The sequence below is a fragment of the Salvia hispanica genome, chromosome 4 (assembly GCF_029641045.1).
Source record: "Salvia hispanica isolate PSC_SH4W2 chromosome 4, Shi_PSC_v1, whole genome shotgun sequence".
NCBI lineage: Eukaryota > Viridiplantae > Streptophyta > Magnoliopsida > Lamiales > Lamiaceae > Salvia > Salvia hispanica.
Window position 1 is genome coordinate 14,982,716 of NC_142695.1, and position 8,244 is coordinate 14,990,959.

General features: G+C 38.3%; 1 pseudogene; it reads left to right on the forward strand.

Moving 5' to 3' along the window:
* The first annotated feature begins 1,554 nt into the window (after positions 1–1,554).
* LOC148927326 (rosmarinate synthase pseudogene) lies at positions 1,555–3,451 on the forward strand (annotated as a pseudogene).
* The last annotated feature ends 4,793 nt before the right edge of the window (positions 3,452–8,244 follow it).

Sequence of the window (8,244 nt, forward strand, 5' to 3'; positions counted from 1 at the left end):
AAGATAAAAGGTTATGGCCCATTTATATAATTGAGCCCAAATTACAGATTCACGTCATAAGCACCCTGTTACCGCACATTCCACAAAATTGCCCGTAGGGGTAGCGTAGTTGGTTCGAGATGAGCAGATTTGCAAGAATGGCTAAGGATCGGTCTTGGAATGTGGGCTTCTGGTAGGACAGTGGCTCTTAACGGACTACTGAGTACCCTGATTTAACACCCCTCACAATATTGTTGGGGTTTCAACCTTTTTGCAAGAAGGATAAAGTGGGTATAATAGGTTGTACTATTATGATCAAGACCTTCCTTTCACTATGGTACTTTAAGTTCTCTTGTTGGGGTCATTTATCTTTTTTAGTAAAAGTCAAACACATTTTTCCACACCTACTTTACTCTCTCTTACTTTTTTTCTCTCTCTATCTCTCTACCTTTTTCATTTTCCACTCTACTTTCTCTTTACTTAACTCACCTAACACAATTTTTCTTAATTTCCGTGCCGAAAAGAAACTCCTCCATTACTATGGAACGGAGGGAGTATTAATCTAGTGGGCCCGAGAAAAGAAAAGGCAGGAATGGCAGTAAGCTCTCTTTTGATCAATAACTACATAGCGATTAATTCGCCTGCCACCCTCCTACGTTCAAACCAAAATCGTAGTACTACCTTGATACCATTCCTTATAATTTCAGTATTTGGAAAGAAGAGAATGTGAGTAGGATGAGAAAACACTTGTATAAACTTCTACAAGGTGAGTGTGAGTTGTGCTTTCAACTATTATACTGTGAGTAATCTATTGCGTTTTTCTTCCTTACCACATTTAGCATGACGCTGATAAACCCATTTGGCTCGGATACAGGTTCACTTATTAAACAAGTATTATCTGGGGCCTGCTCCTTTGCAGGAGATGGCAAGCCAAGTTGCAACGGCCTCTGGACCTTCGTTGGAGAACACCGGTAAACCAAAAATTACAGAAAAAGAAGCATTTTCTTGTGTTTTGTCTGATTTGTGTGTGTGAAAGGTCATGAAGACGAGGAAGGTGCTTTTATTAGCAAGTGTCGCAGCCAAGGAGAAGAAGTTGTCAGGTCCTTCCCTCGTCTAACTAAAGTCAAGCTTGTTGCCTGGGGTGAGCGATCCCCATGGATTCTTAAAAGCTGCTGTTAACAACACAGGCCAGTGGAAAGTTGAAACTTTGTTTGTTGTGACAAAACAAGCTTTCTGCTGATTTAGGTAGGAATCTTTGTTTCCCATCAAATTTATAATGGAATAAAGCTTTCTGTTCTTGGGGCAAAAGGTATCATCGTTTTTGCCTAGAATTTATGCTGTTTTTCTTATGTTTGAGTTGCATGATGAATAATTTTGTTTAAAAATTGTATAGACTACAAAGGATACATAAATAGAGACGCAATTATCTGTATTGGAAAATTTTGAAAAATAACTACAAACTAGAACGCAAAGTAATCTTCAAGACAATTTACAATCTCCACTTATGTAAGTAAGTACATACGTATATTGAACAATCGGAAGTAAAATCATAGAAGTAATTCAGTTGTGGGAAGCATGAAAATCAAAGTGAAAGAATCAGTAATAGTAAAACATACTCCGAGGGGCAGTGTGTGGCTCTCCAATTTAGACCTAGTTTTTCCTGACACCTACCATACTCGGTGGATGTACTTGTACCGCTGCGATGGCTCCGCCGGCTTCTTCGACCCGACGGCACTGAAGGCAGCTCTAAGTCGAGCCCTTGTTGAGTTCTAGCCGTATGCAGGCAGGCTGAGAAAGGACGACAGCGGCCGCCTTGAGATCAACTGCAACGAGGAAGGGGTGTTGTCCGTGGAGGACGACAGCGGCCGCCTTGATTTCTACTCCCTTAGCCATAACCACAACCTCAACCTCATTCCCATTGTCGATTACTCTCAAGGAATTTCCACCTTCCCTCTTTTTCGGGTGCAGGTGCGTGGAGTATTACTGTATTAGTATTATCCAAAATTTAATTATAGATATCTTATTATGAATCGATTATTTAATGTGATTTTGTACATGTAGCTAACTCGTTTCAAGTGCGGCGGAGTGAGCTTAGGTTTTGCCAACGAGCATCACACATCAGACGGGATCTCCGCACTCCATTTCATCAACACGTGTTCCGAAATCGCTCGCGGCCTAACCACCGTCCCTACTGTTTCCTTGGACCGCCGCATCCTCTCGGCGCGCAAACCCCCCGTAGCCCCAGTTCCGCCACATCGAGCACCATCCCCCTCCGTCGCTCAAGACCCCTCTCGACGGCGCCGCTGGTGACCCAACATTCTCCACTTTCAAGCTCAGCCGTGACTTTATCAACGGCCTCAAGAAAAAATGCCATGATAGCTGCAGCGGTTCGAATTATACGACGTACGAAGTTGTGGCAGGCCACTTGTGGCGCTGCGTGAGCATTGCCCGCGGCCTGCCTCGGGATCAGAAGACGAAGCTGCAGTTCCCTCTGAATGCGCGGCAGAAACTACGGCCCCCTTTCCCATAGGGTTTTTGATAGGGACTCCTCGAGTCAGCCTCTCGTCGACCCTTTACATCCAACCTCAACGATCACTCAACCGGAGCAGACTGCCACGCGAGCAAGGATGGAAGAAGTGCAGCGCAAGCAACAGCAAGGAAGGAAAGAGAAACCAAAAAGGAAAATTACCATTCCTGCAAAATACGCTGATTACATATATCATTAGGAAATATCTTTAAGATTTATTTTTCCTTATTTTATGTTTTTGCTTTGAAGAATATTTCCTTAGTTTTGAGTCAATCTTAGTTTTCTTCTTGATTCTTTCCCGAGTCGTAAGTCCGAATCAAGTAGTGGAATTCTATAAATTATAGAATTCCACTAGATTGAGTCATTGAGAATAATGAAATAAAATTCGTTTTCTCAAATCTTGGCAAAATCCTAGAACTTCAACTAGGACAAATTTTCTCCAATCACTCTCAAGTTTCATGTGTGCTCTTCCAATTAACGTAATAGGAGTCGACTCCTATTATTTTTTTTGGGAATGGGATTTTCTACACGGGCGCATTGGCTGTGAGTGGGGAGCTGGAATCGAAGCCGTTGAGGTTCGCGGTGGAGAAAGTGCACGAGGCAATCACCCGAATGGATGACGAATACATGAGGTCTACTTTGGATTACTTGGAGTTGCATATGCGGAATGTAGAAGGCCTTGTTTGCAGCCAAAACAATGTGAAAAACCCCAATTTCGGGATAACCAACTGGGTTAGGGTGCCGTTCTATGAAGCGGATTTCGGATGGGGGAAGCCTGTTTTTGTCGCACCCAGTGGAGCTATCTTCGAAGGGAAGAGTCATCTGTTTGCTGATCCTCAAAACGAAGGGGGTGCTTTGCTTGCGATCACACTGCACCAATACCCCATGAAATGATTTCAAAAGCTGCTACATAACGATGATTCATGCCACGTGTCTAAAATTTGAGCTTTCTACTACACAAAATTGGTTGTTACTTGTTATCATTAAATCATCTACTTGTAGGAGTATATATTATCACTCTTGATAGGCTGATTAACCTTTTCAACTCGGCTACGACCTCAACCACCAACTCTTTCACTCCACATTGACTGTAGTTTGGGCCAGCATTTTAGTAGATGATTGAACCAACAATGTGAAAGTGGAAGCCTTTGTTTTAATTTATTTAGCGGGCCAGTATGTGAAGAAGATGGTTTGGGCTGGATTGATTAAATATTGGTTGAATTAGATATAAGTTCAAGAATGATTGGTTATGCTAAGTGTTGAAGTTGTCAAGTGTTGGAGGACGCGAATGATGGGGTTTGGTGCCCCTTGCACAACGGAAGACTTGTACAAAACAAATAAATCAAACGTATGATCTATTTGACCGATTATGCGATTAATCAATTCACATGTTAAACAGATAATTGCATGCTAGAACGCAAATAATTCATGCTCATAGAAAATAAATCCTAAACACGATTTCTACGGTTTAGAGTTACCGATTTGATTCTCCAAAGAATAGTCGATTGCTCGCGCCTTCTCCACGTGATGATCTTCAATACTAGACCACAGATCTTCTCTCTGGTTCCCGAACTGTATCTCGATATCAGGGTGGACTGATCTTATCAAAATACTAGGACTCGAATAAAGAAGACAGAAGAAATCATTCTCCAATTAGGAGAGAAATTCGAACTCCTCTAGGTAGAGGGGAACGAAAATTATGAGTAATGATAATAATGATTTTTGTCTCCTTTATTCTCCTATTTATATTAAGTTCCTTTTGGGACCAGACAGGGATCTATGGAAGGTTTTGGATATGGGCTCGTCCAATTAGCTTTTTACTAATTAAATTGAACCCACAATTTAATACAAGCTTATATTGGAATATTACAGGCAGCCACTACAGAAGTAATACTGAACTCTCCCCTTCCAAATCCGAAATTACAAGTAATCCGGGTTTCCGTTATTTATATTATTTATTTCCCGCGCTTAAGATATAAATGTCCATTAATTAATTAATGACTGCTATGGACTTAATTAATTAACATCTTATTAATTCCAAGAGTGGACTTAGCAAGAAACATTTATTTATTATTCATAGAGTAATAAAACTCCAACTGGCCAGTTTTCCGAATAATAAAACCTTGTTCGAGCTCCTCTTGAGGACATTATCAAACGAGACTCACCTCGCGCACGTTTCAACATAATAGCAATCCTAGCACCGCTAGATATTAATCACCACTACCCAATATATCAGGATTATTGGGTTGCGAAAAACCCTCACCATTTGATAAGTCAAAGTAGTGCATAATCAATATCGTATGTTCAATGCTAACATATGTAGATTAAGAAATAGTATTTTATCAAGACCTAGTCTTTCAGTTGATAGCATAAAGACACGTCTTGCTGTTAGATCCGTTCAGTGCTATACCACACCAATGTCATCTTATTTAAGTAAGGCTTAGAAATATGCGGACTGATATTGCAACCTTTCACGATAGGTAGCCAAAGCCTATCTAGGTTGTGAAATTCTTCTTTTTCTTTTGCAAAGCATTGCATAGATCTGACCGTGTTACCTTAAAGTGGACGACGCCAACAACCGGTCTACTAAGCAAAAGACTTAGACTTTGTTTACTTCTTATGCATTTAAATGTTTGTAAAACATCTTATAAATGCACAAGCAAACACAATGTAATAATAATAGTGATTCTATTCGTGCGAGACTGCTCGAATAATACTGAATCGGGTTTAAAGTGGATTGTAGAGTTTTACGTATACAAGCAAGATTCTATTCGCGCGAAACTTGCTCGAAACATGCTTTTCAGTATACAAAACCTAACAATCTCCCACTTATACTCAAAACATGCTTTCGAGTATACCCACTGCCAAAAACTCTCCCATTTATACACAAAACAAGTATTGATGCTAGATATATCGAACTACCATTCATTTCACAAGGTGAAAGAAGAATCTGCTTGGTTGTTCTCTGATTATATCTTTTTCACCATAATGTCTTTGCTGCGTACTTGATCTTTAATTAATTTCATCTCCATATGTGATTGCTTAGCTTAATAAACTCGTGTGTCCCTTGAGTTAGCCTTTACTAGAGTAATCAAAAAAATAATACTGGTAGGCGTACTCAAACTTACGATTAAAGCTATTAGGAAGATATTCCTAAGATAAACACATATTCAGAGGATGACTTACTCGATCACTAATTAGTCATAAAACTAAGACAGTGTAACCCCAAGGACATTACATGAATGACTGGTAAACTAGAATATAGTTACTAGTCTTTCTCAAGCACTAGGGTATATTCATTACCTCAATCAAAATCCTTTGCCATGGTTAATATGATATATACTTGCTATGCATAAGCACAAATAATATCAAACTTAGTACACATTATAGCATACATGAGACAACTATCTCCGAAACCAGTCTCATAATTCTTGATCTCACTAAGCGTCAAACGACACTGACTAGAGACAAGACAATTCCATCTTGAGAGGTATAAACTTTTTCATGGAATTTCTAATGCTCAAATGTTCCAAGCAATGTGTAGATATAGGATTCCTAAGAGAATCTCAACATTCTTTCTAGCATCTTAAAAGGACTTAGATGCTAAGAATGTAATTAGTTTCTCTTAAATCATTTATCTTAAACTGGGTAGACAACCAGTTTCCTACGCCAGATGCCAATCTTAGTTGTTTGCAACTTTTGTAGAGTTCATCATCGTAGAGTACCAATAATACCATACGTAATGCACTTTCAACTTCCTTGTGCTTACAACACTGTTAAGGACACAAGTCAAATTCCAAATATTTGACAATTTTGATAAAACACATATACTCTGATTTAGATGCTTGCCTAAGACCACGAAGGTCTATATAAGATTCCAATCATGCGTTTCTTGCCCTTAATTATATATCCCATTAGAATGTTCTAGTAAATGATTTCCTCAAGACTTCTATTTATAGAAGGCTGTCTTGACAATCATAATACATACATTCTAATTTATGTAAGTTCTAATAGACAATATGATCGAACAAATTCTGGCACAACGATAGCGAGAAGATAATTCTCTTTGGGCATAACCCATTGTCATTGTCTAGCCATTTGAGATCCACATTTACACTTGCAAAGATACTTGCTCCCACTGACTGACACAGCCTGTAGGTAGTATTGCAAGTCTTGTAAAACATGTTGTCTATCTTAGATTGTAATATGGAATCTATCACCTTTTCAAAGATGATTATCCAAATTAACCAATACTACATTGTAGTTAAAGGGATTATGTTCAAGTTAATCTAAGACCGAGTCTTACGACACTTTTAGACCCAAGAACTTGTTGTGTTCCAGTGGAACGCTCCCACTACGATATGGTTCTTACAATCTTAGGTACTGAAGTTGATTTTATTAGTGCAAAAGTTTCTAATGGTATGACTTCTTGGTAATGTGGAAAATCCAATATCTCTCTCTTTATTTTGAGAGTTATCACGCTGTTAGGCTTGTAGTTCATCTCTTGATCTTCATACAAGAATTATATCTTTGAAGATTTCAGTACTTATAACCTTACATCATTTGGGACAAACCTTAAAACATGCCTCAGTACTCAACTCCAATTTCTTGGACACTTTTCCAACACGTGTTGGAACAACATTACACCTTGAGATGTGCTAGACTAGAGACGCTCTAGTCCACAACTCGTGTTTTGTAGAAGGTACTGATATTGGTAGTTTCTTTAATGTTTATCCCATCAATGATAAGATTTTAATGAGTACAACTCATCACTTAATCAAACTTGTCTTAGAAAGACTTAGATTCCTTCTTACATAACTATCCCATTCATTAGATGAATGCTTGGATTCGTTAATGGAGATTAGACTCCCACTACTGATCATAACCCTTTGCTCGTCTCCTTATGGTGTAAACCATTAAGACTTGCTAGTCTTTCTATGTTGCACTTCTATAAGTATTCTGAATCTCTTGAAAAATCAAATGATTCTAACCCATAGTGCATTAAACAGACTTTCTCAACTGTCAAGCTATTTAACAAAATGTTAAAATCTTGATAGTCTAGATCAGTTTGAACAATTTCTAAGTATTTTCTTGGCCTTAAGGCTAAGAGCCATAAATACTTTATCATTCAATGATTAAGAAGTTGATGGTTGTTGAATACTCAACCTTGTCGCACTTATATTATTTTAATACTATGATGCCTTAAGCATCAACCATAAAACAATAGTTGAGCATTAATAGCTCCCACTGCAACAAAAACCTAACTGGATCAAGATCTCTTACTTAGAAGTTGCATTGCATGTAAGTCATTGTCCTTCTATAAAATAGGTCAATCCAACTCACAAAGCATTTTTTTTTCGCTTTAAACAAACTTCGATGACAATCCAGGCTCTCCCATTTCCATATCTAGTCTTTTGTTCAAATGAACTAGGACTTAAGAAAAATGCAGCCTTTATGAATTCATCATCTATCATGTTACTTTCTTCTAATAGTAACACAACGACTATTATTCTGAAGATTTTCTACTTTTCAATTAAACCTTCTTATAGTCATTTCTTGTTACTTAGAGCAATGACTTGTGTCAGAAACTATTTGAGTGATCAAAAGATTCTCAAAACATTATGTCACTCTAGGATATTCCTTTCGAATCATCTTGACAGATTCTATTGATATCCATCTTTCATCGTCATTAACCAAGACTTGTCAAGCTACTTAAAGGAAAGTAGCTTGACCTTATT